This window comes from Erithacus rubecula (assembly GCF_903797595.1).
Source record: "Erithacus rubecula genome assembly, chromosome: 14".
Lineage (NCBI taxonomy): Eukaryota > Metazoa > Chordata > Aves > Passeriformes > Muscicapidae > Erithacus > Erithacus rubecula.
Genome location: NC_136666.1, coordinates 14,040,359 through 14,052,537, shown reverse-complemented (window position 1 = coordinate 14,052,537; position 12,179 = coordinate 14,040,359). Strand labels below are relative to the sequence as shown.

The 12,179-nt window shown below is 38.4% G+C and overlaps 1 protein-coding gene across 1 annotated transcript in view; it reads left to right on the top strand.

The window, feature by feature from the left end:
* The first annotated feature begins 9,521 nt into the window (after nt 1-9,521).
* The window catches only part of WDR72 (WD repeat domain 72), a 63,726-nt gene continuing 61,068 nt past the window's right edge, over nt 9,522-12,179 (top strand). Inside the window, exon 1 of the mRNA XM_079317696.1 lies at nt 9,522-9,888. The gene's annotated coding sequence lies outside the window, so the exon portion shown is untranslated. The remainder of the gene's footprint in view (nt 9,889-12,179) is intronic.

The window sequence follows — 12,179 nt, the reverse complement described above, 5'->3', positions numbered from 1 at the left end:
GTAGAGCAAGAGAGAACACTTATGCAAAGCATAGCTAAGCATAAGTTGTTTTATAATATAGCATAAATAAATATTGCACAAAAAATTGAATTTTATTTTACTTTGTGAATTTCTAATTCTGTTGCAGCACTTAATTTAAGAAACATTCTCATAAAATGCTAAAATATTTTACAATATTCAAATTATTATACTCAACAACACTGAAATTATTACAAAAACCATGGTGTTTATGACTACTTGTTCAGATTATATTGCAATTTTTTTTGTTTGTTTCTAATTGTAATTAACAGTAGGCATATTTACACAGACACAGAATATCTTACTTTGCATTTTTTTGAGTCTCCATCATATTATAATTAAAGGCTGAGATCTTGAATTCGGGTATGGGAGTATCCTTGGAGCAGAGGGGAGCTCAGGAGTGGCTGCTGTTTGAAGAAACTGAGTCTGGAAGAACCCCATCTCAAAATACAGGTGAGAGCTGAGATTGTTAAGCTGGGCTATGAGAAAGCCTGGGGAGGCAGGGTGGGTTTAATCAATGTTTATAAAAACCTGGTGAGAGGTGTAAACAAGACTGACTCCTCTGATTGTTATCTAATAACACATGAACAGGCCAGGGCACAAACTGAAATTCACAGAAACAGAAGATTCTTCTTTATTTTTTACTATGGGAGGAGTTTAACACTAAAATAGGTTGTCCAGAAAGGATGTGGAGGTTTTTGCCTTTGGAGATACCCCAAATATGAATGAACCCAATTCTGAGCAACCTGTTCTTGCTGACCCTGCTTTAAGAAGGGATGTTGGACTAGATAATAGAGTTTCCTTCCTTGTGCTAGTCCTATACATAATGGGTGTAATTTTCTCCCCTCTACAGAAATCATAAGAAGTACTTATGTTGTTTCAGGGTCGTGCTACAATGCCATAATGTGAAGTTGTTAAACTACTACATTTTGGTTTTGTGTTTTAGATTAATATGTTTGCATATCTCTCTTCTGAGTTCTGCTCTGAACAAGCCTCCCACAGCAGATTGATAGTCTTAGAGACAGGTTTCCACCTTATGCAAACAATGGAGTCCTAGTGAAGTTAACAAAGATAGTCTGGTACACACAGGATGAGACACTGATCCCAAGGGTGCATTTGGATCACATGAAAAAAAATATTTACTTGGAACAAAGGCCTAATCTCTGCTTAGTAAGGTTTAGTAAGTAGAGTTCACAGTAAGCCTTAGCATGAATCAAGCTTACACAGCTGCATCTCTGTGTCCATCTGGAACTGCACAAACTTGGCTCTTCTTTTCTTCCATGCCCATTCACAGACATCAGGGCCTGTTATATGAAATGCAGATTTTTTCCTTGAATCCATGCATTGAAGCTGCCACCGTGGCCATTGTTGTTCTTTTACTTTCCTGTCATGCCATGATTGTTTTTTACATAAACATTTGGAAAGATGCTATGATTTTATGGTAAGAAACAAGAAGAGAGTACCTGAGCATAGGCAGAAGGTCACTGTGGATTGGGAAAAGAGCACGCACAAATGCTCTTTCATTTGGAAAAAGCATTTATTATATTTAACAAAAGAATAGTGAAGAGCACTGAGCTGGAACAAGCTATCAAGATGGTGTTTGGCTAAAGGGCATAGGAATAGAAGCTGCAGGACAAAATCCATGCTTCAGTACCTCAAGTACTTACCCCATTACTCAGCCATGCCTTCCCCAGGGTTTTCCCCTTTCAATATTACATTATTATTTAATGCCTAATATAACACTTCAGTCCTATATGTTTTCAGTTATATGTTTTCCTATATGATTTCAGTTAAAAGATCCCAACATCATAAATCTGTATGCAGAATCAAGAATGTAGAAAGAAATTTGAAAAAAAGAATCTTTCAGTGAACTCATCAAAAGCAAGGAGATTTCACTCTGATGATTCACCTATTTGGCATTAAAACTATATATTGTTCTTTTCAGGAAGTTCCTCTTCTACAGGATACTTGTAATGTAATAACTAAGGTCATGAACTCATAGATTCTAATAAACGACTTTGCAAAAGGAAAACGGAGGACATTTGAATACTAATTGCAAAGGAATGTGGAAGGCAACCTCCCAGCTTTCACAGAAAAATGAAAACATAGGTTACTATTGTTAAAAGATATGTCAGTTATAGAAGAGATTTTTTTTTTTAACCTGGTGAGAAAAATAAATCCAAATTTCAATTGTTATTACAAATACAGAGTGTAGGAACAGTCTCCTTGCATCCCCTACATTTTTGTCTAAGACTGTCATGAAGCTGTTTTCTCTTGGCTAATTTTATGCTGACCCATATTTGGTTTTAAAGAAATTATGGCTTTGGAACACCAAAATTTAACTCCCTTTTTTTCTGAAATTCTTCCCTTAAAGAGAAAGCAAATTTGCTCCTTTGCAAATTAATACAGAAAGTGAATTTTTAAGCTGATCAACATTGATCAGAACCTCCTTAACACTTGCCCATGAAGAAATATGCCAGTCACTTGAGAGGAGTAGGTCATGAAGTGGCTTTTTGCATTTCCTTTGAAATCAGTCATTGGCTTAAAATGAGAACTAGTGGGAGAAAATTTTTGTCTAGTAGGAGGAAAAAATGACATGCTCTTCTGATCAAATTAAAAAATAAATCGCTGTATTATCATTATGTGATCCTTACAACATGAAACCTGAAACACATGAATAGGAATTCAACCAACAAAGCAAGAATAAAAAAATCACTTTTCCTGGACAGCTAATTTCTACTTTTCAGAAATATAGATTCTGCATTCCCAGGTGTATACTATAATTTTCAGTAGACTCCATAAGTGATAAAAGATAGAAATAATGAACTCTGTAACAAAATATGCTATCAAGAGATACATCATCAAAGTGACAGACTAAGCAGAAAATCAATCAGTTGATTTCTGACCCTGAAATACCACTGAACAATATTGAAGATAGGAACTACAAATTAGATCAGTTTTGTCCTTGCCTCCAAAAAGATAGGCATGACTATGGTTAGAGATAATCAGTGATGTATTCTGGGCTTCACAAGAATCACCTTGATAAATGAGTTCAAAGCATTCCATTGACCCTTTTCCAAGAGGAAACAAATGAAAGGCCCTCCTTCAAAATGCTATGTGTTATTAAACATCAAGAATATAAATTTTATTGAAGTATCTGTTATTAATCTCCAAAACTGTAGTGAAGTCAAGCCACACCAATAAAAAATCCTATAGTTTTAACACAAACAAAAATACAAGAACTTGTCATAGATTCATATACCACCTGTCAAATTTGTGACAGTCTCAGGAGCTAGTAGACTGTTAGACTAAAACCAGGCTTATCTCACAGGTTTGTTATTGTACTACAGAAAGGTGGTATTCAAACGAAAAAGAAGTGCAATAAATTCAAAATTTTCCATGATTGAATACTTAGAGTCATTGAAAAGAACATAAATTTTTTTTTTTTTTAATTTTGATTCTAAACTTTAGAAATAGATTATTCATTTATTAACCTTAGGGGTTTTGTGTACAAATTTTGCATGGCACCTCACATCTCTCCTTTCTTGACTTCTGAGTCAAAAAGACTCAGAAAACTCCTACTTACCTGTCTTGTGAAAATAGTGATTGAATTAGCATCAGTACAGTGATTTTGCATCTTCTAATCAAGAACACATTGAAAAGATAAACATTTTTGATATTTTGCTTAAACAGAGTCTGAGTATGTACAAATCAGTCATTGTAGCACTACACTAACTGGGCAGAGGATCACATACTCATACAGAATGTGATTATGGTCCTTAAATTTGGGTACAGTTCTGCCCCCACTGCAACCTCTTGTCTCTTCAGTGGTGCAGTCATCTGGGCCACTGACCTCACATGGCCCAGAAAGCACTGACCCCTTTGTGCAGCAAAACAGCTCAGAAAAAGGGACACTAAGAAATGCAAGGAAATATAAATCTTGTAAAAATAGGTGTTTGCTTTTTTTACAATCTATTTTAAGTTAACCAAGATTTCTTAAAGTTTTAATTTTGTTGTTAGCATTGGTACTTGTTGGTATGATTTATGTAAAATTGCTTGCTGTCACACAAAAATTAAACTGTACTTGTATTAAGGAATAAATTTCAAAAGAATCTTGGCTCATCAAAAGCCAAATCAAACATTTGTGCTCAGTAACTGATTGTCACTTTGTTCCCTATGAAAGGAAATGTTTTCCAGTCTCTTTCATTGCTGTTCCATGTGTCCTTACACAGCCTTGGCTGCCTTCTTTACTGCTTTTATTTTACATTTAGAGACACCTAGTGGCTCATGGCTGATTTGCTCTGCAAAGCAGCAATGATTTCACATTTCCACATGCACTTCGTGGCTTCCCAGATCTTACTATCTATTAAACCACAGCATAGTAAACAGTTCACAAAAGAAATTACAAAAACATGGAACTGTATTTCATAGGACATATAGAAAGTTTGAGACACCAACAAAAAATTTATCCCCTTTCTCATTTTTTTTCTGAAATTCATACCCAGGGAGTAAACATGCTTATTTTTAAAAAATACCATAGAAAATGTACCTCCTGTACCTTCTGTACAAATGTACCTTCTGTACCGACTGCTTTTAATCTACATCAGCTCTGCACCCATATTTTTAAGATCACAATCCTCTCTTCAGCTCACTTTCAAATATTTGTATTTAAAAGAAGCCATGAAAACATAGCAAAAATCAAAAGATCTGAGGTTTCTTTATTTCCTGCATCTGTTAAATAAATACACAGGAAGTGTTTAAATTATTACTTTTAAAGTATCTATAATAGATCAGCTTTTTCAGCCTTTTCTTTTTTTAAAAAATTACTTTATCCCCAAAAACAACTTTAAATACACAACTAAATGAAACCCAAATAATTTCCATCCTGTTTCTATAGAGAAAAAAGTAATCTCTTTCTCTTGGATTCTCACGTCCCACAAAAGTCCCACAAAAGTATTAAGCAAGGAACTCTTAGAAACAAATATATATGGTTTTAAACAATCAAGAATAAGTGGTTATGAACCTTATAATGAGCAATTTTAAAATTGGGAAAAATTGTTACAAAAATTCCCTTACATTTTTCCCCCTTTCCACACTTTTCCTCAGAAAAGCACAAAGAATGAATAATAATAAATCTGTTTTATCACATACATTCTAGCAAGGCAAAAGTGTGAAGTGATGAATTATAGCAAGGAAAAAGTGCTCAAAAATATTTACAAGAAGGATAAAACAAGAAGGTTTTTTCCACGGCCTCCAAATGCCGTTAAACTGCAATTCAACAGTAACAAGTCATGTTTTGCAGGCTGAGAAGAAAGAAGGAATTAGGATTTTACCTTCCTCCCTGCTGGCACTTTGCTCCCTCTCGTGGCTAAAATTCAGTATGACAGTGCTTGGTATTTACAATAAACAAGCAAACATGTACTTATTATTCATATTTTAAAATTAATGCCGTTGTGAAACTACCCCTTTGTCGGATCTAGTGCCTACAGTTCCATCATTTTCAAGGAAAAGCCTCAAACAAAAACTACAGTTTCTAAATACAATAATAAAATTATTAAGATGTTGAATTCTCTATTACCACTGTCTGGCTTTATTTCCACAATGTAACAAGTACAGACTCATCTCACCCTTTTATCTAGCAGCAATTTGTGAAATTACATTTATTCCCATAAGGTTTTCTGATTTAATCAACAGCATTCTCCACAAGTCTAGCCATGGTGAACATACCCATAGCTTATCTTTGCAGAACAATACTTCCATTGACATGAAATGTGACATTTTTTCATCAATATTTCATCACACTATACATAAGATAATACAATAAATTCTCACTACTTGACAACTATCCTGTAATGCAATGTAAGCTAATGCTGTTTCATATTTCAGTATGTGACAGCTGTCAACAACGTTGCTAATCACTAATTGCTCTTATTCATCTCAGAAACATGCCTTGGTTGCTAATTGAGGCCAGATAATTATTTCAATTTATTGAAATTGCTTTGCCACCTGTTCAGATAAACAGTAAAAACCTTCAAAAGATGATGAAGAGAAGAAAACTAGAGAAATTAATTATTGGGTGATGATGACAATAAAAGCACATACTGAAATTAATACATCAATTGAATGATTAATAAAATAGTGAGCAGACATTATTTTTTTGTGAGAAATATGAATGTGCAGGTACCTATACAACCCCAGATCATAAGAAACAGGCCCAGTTTTTCACATTTATATAGGATTTTTTCAAAGCTTTGAAGTGCTTTTCATTATTATTTGTCAAAGCTTTCCACAAGTAAATACAATAATGGGAGAAGTAAACCACTGATGGGCAAATTGGCTGCACAGTGTTTCCCAAGTAGATGAACACTCAAGTCTGTGGTGCAACATTGCATTTCTGAATCAAGCAGTAGTTCATACAGCCAAAATAAAACTTCTTCAGCAAAAGAACCTGAAAAATACTTTCCAAAACAAAGCTTCCTTTGATGCATTCTGTTACAAAAAATTATGTTTGGATAAAAGGAGATGAAGTGGTGTGCAGGCCAAAAATTAAGAAAAGAACTAGAATTAGAATGCAAGCTTTATGTAACAGCCTTTGAATGCAATGCTCAAGGAACACAGCCAGCAAGTGATGCCTGTAGCTGTGATTCTTTCACTTTGGGAAAGAAGTCTGACCTTCTTTAGAAGAGATTTTTCCCATGCCCACACTGTTCCCTGTCTCCACTTTGTGTACATACTCATCTCTGAACTACCCTGCCCAGTGCTGATTTACTATGGATTTCAATTCAAGATTATTCTGTAAACATCACAAGTTATTCACAAAAGTTGAGCCAAGGTAATTCTTATATTTTTTTTCCTATACAAACCCAACAGATATCACAGCAGGCAGGACTTTGATGAGTCTGCTCAGCCTTCCCATAATGCAGGCTCTTCCCAAGAACCACTGCCACAAAACAAGGAAATACAGAATACCTAATCTTTGCAATTTTATCTTCCTCTATGAATCTTGTCTTTGCCACAACATTTTTAACTTAATGTGTATGTGTATTTTTACTTATGAATAAAGTGTTTACATGAAAAAATATTGAGCACCATAAAATAATTAAAGGATCAACTTCGTCTAATTACTTTTCCTACTATTGCTATGGCTTATAGGGTCTTTCTCAGTGGCATAACAGCATCATTCAGTGATTGTCTTTGTTCAGGGAAATAAAGAGACTGCTAAATCAGGGATATTGAGAAAGGGACACAGCAAAGCAGTATTTCACTGGAAAAGAAGAGTGATAAACCAGAGTTCTGTGAACCTGATTATCATATCAACACTTTCAAAAGAAACATGCAAAAGTTGAAATAGTGATTGCAATAATTGGTTCACCCTCATACTCGGCACAAATTCATTTTTGGCATTGTAACTAAAATCCATGACCCTGTTTTTGAAATACGCTTCCAAATCTCCCTTTCTAGTTTCTTAAAAGAAATTACAACAGAGTTCCCAAACCCTCAACAATGTCTCATTAAAATCCTGTGATATCTATAAGTCATACAATTTTTTTTCAGGACCTAGCCATTATTTTTGAACAAAAATATGGAATGTGGAATATGAACACTACAGTTTTCAGCAAAAGTCAAAAGATTACTGATTGCCTGAAGGTGGCCTACAAGGAAGCTGCAGGGATTTTTGACAAGGTTATCTAGTGACAGGACAAGGGGGAATGAGGGAAGGTTTAGACTGGACATTAAAAATTCTTTTCTATGAGGGTGGTGAAACACTGGAAGAGGCTGCCCAGAGAAGCTGTGGATGCCCCATCCCTGACAGGATTCAAGACCCAACTGAAAGGGACTTTGAGCAACATGGTCTAGTGGAAGGCATCCTTGCCCAAAACAAGGGCTTGGAACTAGATGGTTTTTAGTGTCCCTTCCAACCCCAACCATTCTAGGATTGCACAAAATAGATTTCTGGAGTGTTAATGTGCACTACTTTTATGGAGTGAGTTGTTTTCCCAAGGCAACAAATACAATGCTGAAAGACAAAACAGAAATCACACAGTTTTGTGACCCTGTCTGAGCACAAGATGCAATTAAGGTCTTTGGTGTGACCTTCCCTTTGTGTCAAATTGTGCTAAAATGTATGTGACAGTTTTTGTTATGGAAGCCTCCATGTATCAATGATTAAGGAGAAGCTGTCAAAATAATTTATTTAGGTTCACAGGCAGAATTCACAACTCACATGAAGTGTCAAAAAGCACAAGCAATATCTGGCTTATCCGTTAGGTTACTTAGTCTCATACAATTATTTCACTTTCTTGATAGCATTTTTTGACTACAAAAGCTTTAGCTGAGGTTCCAGCTACCACTATTGACTTTAAAGGGCCAGTGTTTCTGAGAAAAATAGTACTAAGGTTCCTAAGTAAGTTGACTTGTATCATCTCATTTTGCTTTCAATATGATTGTTACTAAAATCTCCATAAGCAAGCCCAGAAAAAGAGGTACCTTTATGAATTTTCCCCTGCCATACCGTGTTTCAGTGTTCAATACTTGGCCTGATGCAGTTTAATCAAATGTCACCTGTTACATTTAAGCTCTATTTTCAGGACTTACAACTTGTCTACATAAAATGATTCATGTGGTGAAGTGATTTAAGAAGTCTCATCTTCATAGTTTCTTATTTTATTTTACTCAAAATATTTTAAAATCTAAACTCCAGAAGTGCTAGGAAAAGTTTGTATGAAATACGTTTCAACAAATTACAAACCTTACATGCTTTTATCTTTATTTATTGTGTTCACTCACCTATATAACATAGCCTGGTGATGCAGACTGTAATCACATTAGCTCATTTGAGAACATTTCTATTTAGATAAAGGCAAATATCTTGGGGAAATAGCCTTGCCATAAATCTGAATTCAATAATACTAAAGCATAAACATTGCATGCTTTAACTACTACATTAATTATCTTAAAATAGGAAAGCTGTAGGAAATTAAAAGTATAGTTAAATGTCTTAACCTCCTTCCAACTCCCTGCGGATTTTAGGCAATCAAATGTAAGAACACGTGATTTTAGAGACTAGAATTATTTTTTGTATAACGAATTTCATGATGCTGTTTGCAGCCCTAGGTGTGACTGTGATTACGTATTTCTGTAGTTAAGATGAGCTCACCTGTGCACTGCACAGCTCCGCTTCTCACAAGAATATAGGACAGACCTGAACTTCTCTGGGACTAACCTTTGAACAAAAAAGAAAAAGACTGAACGCACATCACATTTCAGTTTCTTACGGTGACCATTCAATGCAGTTTATTACTTGTTTTCAAACAGAAAGGCCCGCAGCTAAAGGCCGCATCCTCGCCGGTGTGCGCCCTCATGGCGCCAGGCGCGCACAGCCCGGGGGTGACGGCCCTGGGCTCCTCACGGCTGCTGCTGCTCCCACACCGGGGAATCACGGCCACCGGCCAGCGGAAATGTTCCTTTCACCGTTCGTACGGCTGGGCGGGCAGATGAGAAGTTTCTTGTGCCTCATTGCCCCGCGGGGAAGCTTTGAGGGGCGCGCTGGGCCCCTCTGCCCGTCCAGCAGCAGGAGGGGTGCGGGCCCGTGAGGGAAGAGATGGGGCTGCCCAGCTTTTCCCTGCGCAGTTTTCCTCCAGCCCGTGTTTCCCCCTGCCTGTTTGGCCCCGAGCAGCCGCGGCAGCTGCTCCGCTCACCGGGAGCTCGCCGGGCTGAGGGTGGCGGCGCCTCCGGGGAGCGCCGGCTGGATCCGGCACTCGCCGCCCGGGCCGGGTGCTGCCACTCCCGAGCGGAATAAAACCTGTCCCGGGAGTCTCCCGTCCCTCAGAGCCCTCTCTGCCCCGCGCACGGAGCCTGGCACACCCGGAGGTAAGAGCAGCTCCGGGCAGCGGCCCCTCACCGCCCCGCTCTGTCCCCTCATCTCCCCGCTCTGTGCCCTCAGTCCCCACTCTGTGCCCTCACCGCCCCGCTCTGTCCCCTCACCGCCCCGCTCTGTCCCCTCAGTCCCCGCTCTGTCCCCTCACGGCCCCGCTCTGTCCTCTCATCTCCCCGCTCTGTCCCCTCACCGCCCCGCTCTGTCCCCTCAGTCCCCCCTCTGTCCCCTCACCGCCCCGCTCTGTCCCCTCACCGCCCCGCTCTGTGCCCTCAGTCCCCGCTCTGTCCCCTCAGTCCCCGCTCTGTCCCCTCAGTCCCCGCTCTGTGCCCTCAGTCCCCGCTCTGTCCCCTCACGGCCCCGCTCTGTCCTCTCATCTCCCCGCTCTGTCCCCTCACCGCCCCGCTCTGTCCCCTCAGTCCCCCCTCTGTCCCCTCACCGCCCCGCTCTGTCCCCTCACCGCCCCGCTCTGTGCCCTCAGTCCCCGCTCTGTCCCCTCAGTCCCCGCTCTGTCCCCTCAGTCCCCGCTCTGTGCCCTCAGTCCCCGCTCTGTCCCCTCACGGCCCCGCTCCGTCTCCTCATCGCCCCTAAGGCGCCGCTTCCTTGGGTCAGCTTTGGCCATAGTGCGTTCCCCAAGGCTGGGTTGGTGCCTTTTTAGCTGCTGCAATCTTTATTCTTTCTTACTTAGGCAAATTTCATGCGTTTCTGGGTGGTTTTGTTGGTCTGCTGCACGTGTAGCATCCGCTTTGTAACTTTGCGCTCTGGTATGTTGATAGATGTCTGTTACTTCTGTTTCCAGGGTAGTTTAGTGAATTTCATAGATTCTGTCAATTGCCTCGGCATGAATCTGTTCACTGGAGAAAACTAGTAGTGTGAGAGCACATAAAGTGCAAAATATTAACTCCTTGAAGTTTGAAAATGCTTTTGGGCTATTTTGATGATTCGTTATTGAGTATTCCTTATTGGGTAGATGCAAAGCATCAGCATACACATTTTTTTCTCTTTTTTTCAGCGGTCCTATTTTCTCTTGCAAACAGTTCTGATTAAAGGCTGGGATTTTTTTTTGAGATTTTTTTTCCTCAATTAAAATTAATTAGTATGGCTTTCTTAGAGTCTTGGGGCATATCTGTCATGATTACTTTTCTGGTTGGTGCTAGAACAAAATAGTAGTTGTCCTAATATAATATGAAATTTTAATATGTTAATGATGTACTTGGTACATGGTATTTTGGTTACTCTGGTTACTCATTGCAAAAATGTCTGTGGTGAGGTAGGTCTGCTCAAAAGGTATATGTCAGTAGGACTGATTACATGACAACAGATTTTTCTCATTTAAAGACTTTTCAACGCTAGAATTTGAAGTTCACTGTAAAGAATACTGCAATCTCTGCATTGCAATGCATTTAATAAGTTTTGGACTTCAATCCTGCTTCATAATAAACAGTGTCTTTTTACTTAGGCAGGCTAGACTGTGGATATAACAAGTCATTCAGTGTTGTTTACAGTAAACAGCTTCATGCCCGGTAGCAGAGAACACTGCAGAGACATCTGTTTGTTAATTGATGGTATCCAAAGAGTAAAATTGGAAAAAAAAGTAGCTTTTCAGAGTTTAGAAATCCTCACTGTTATGCAATTGCCTTGGACCACTGATTAATGATTATTACATGACAATCAAAAAACCCCAAGGGCTGGTGAAGCGTTCTGGTTGTTTTATTTTCACCATCTGATTCCAGTTTTGTTTGTTATTTAAACATCCCAGAGTACAATGTAGCTGAACCAAAAACATCACCTTTCTATGATCAGCAGGGTTTTTTGTCTTAAGTGAATTCAAGGTCACTTAAGGAAGACAAAATTACTGACTTAAAACTTTGATTCATATTCCCTGCCTGTCAGTTTGAGATCCTCGTAATTTTGGTTTTAGCTTTTGCATGTTTTCACTTTACCAGATTGTATGTTTTTCTGAGTTAAAACGGTGCAAATAAAGATGAATTTTGTAATTATGACTAGTTCATTACAGAATTTGTGGCATTTTATGAAAATGCAAGTCAATCAAAACTCTTGTCGTTTGCAAGTGAATTTGCTTACATCTGTGGGATATTTTGATGCAGACTCAAAGTTTATTCCTCTTTATGCTTTCAAAGTTCTGAATGCCATAAACTTTGAGATGACATTACCTTGGTAGGCCCTTTGATTCATATGGGATTATGTTGGGATCATTGACTCTTCAAAAGGCATAAATATGTTTCTGTTCAAAAACCAATTTATAATTAAGAAAATGTAAGGAGTT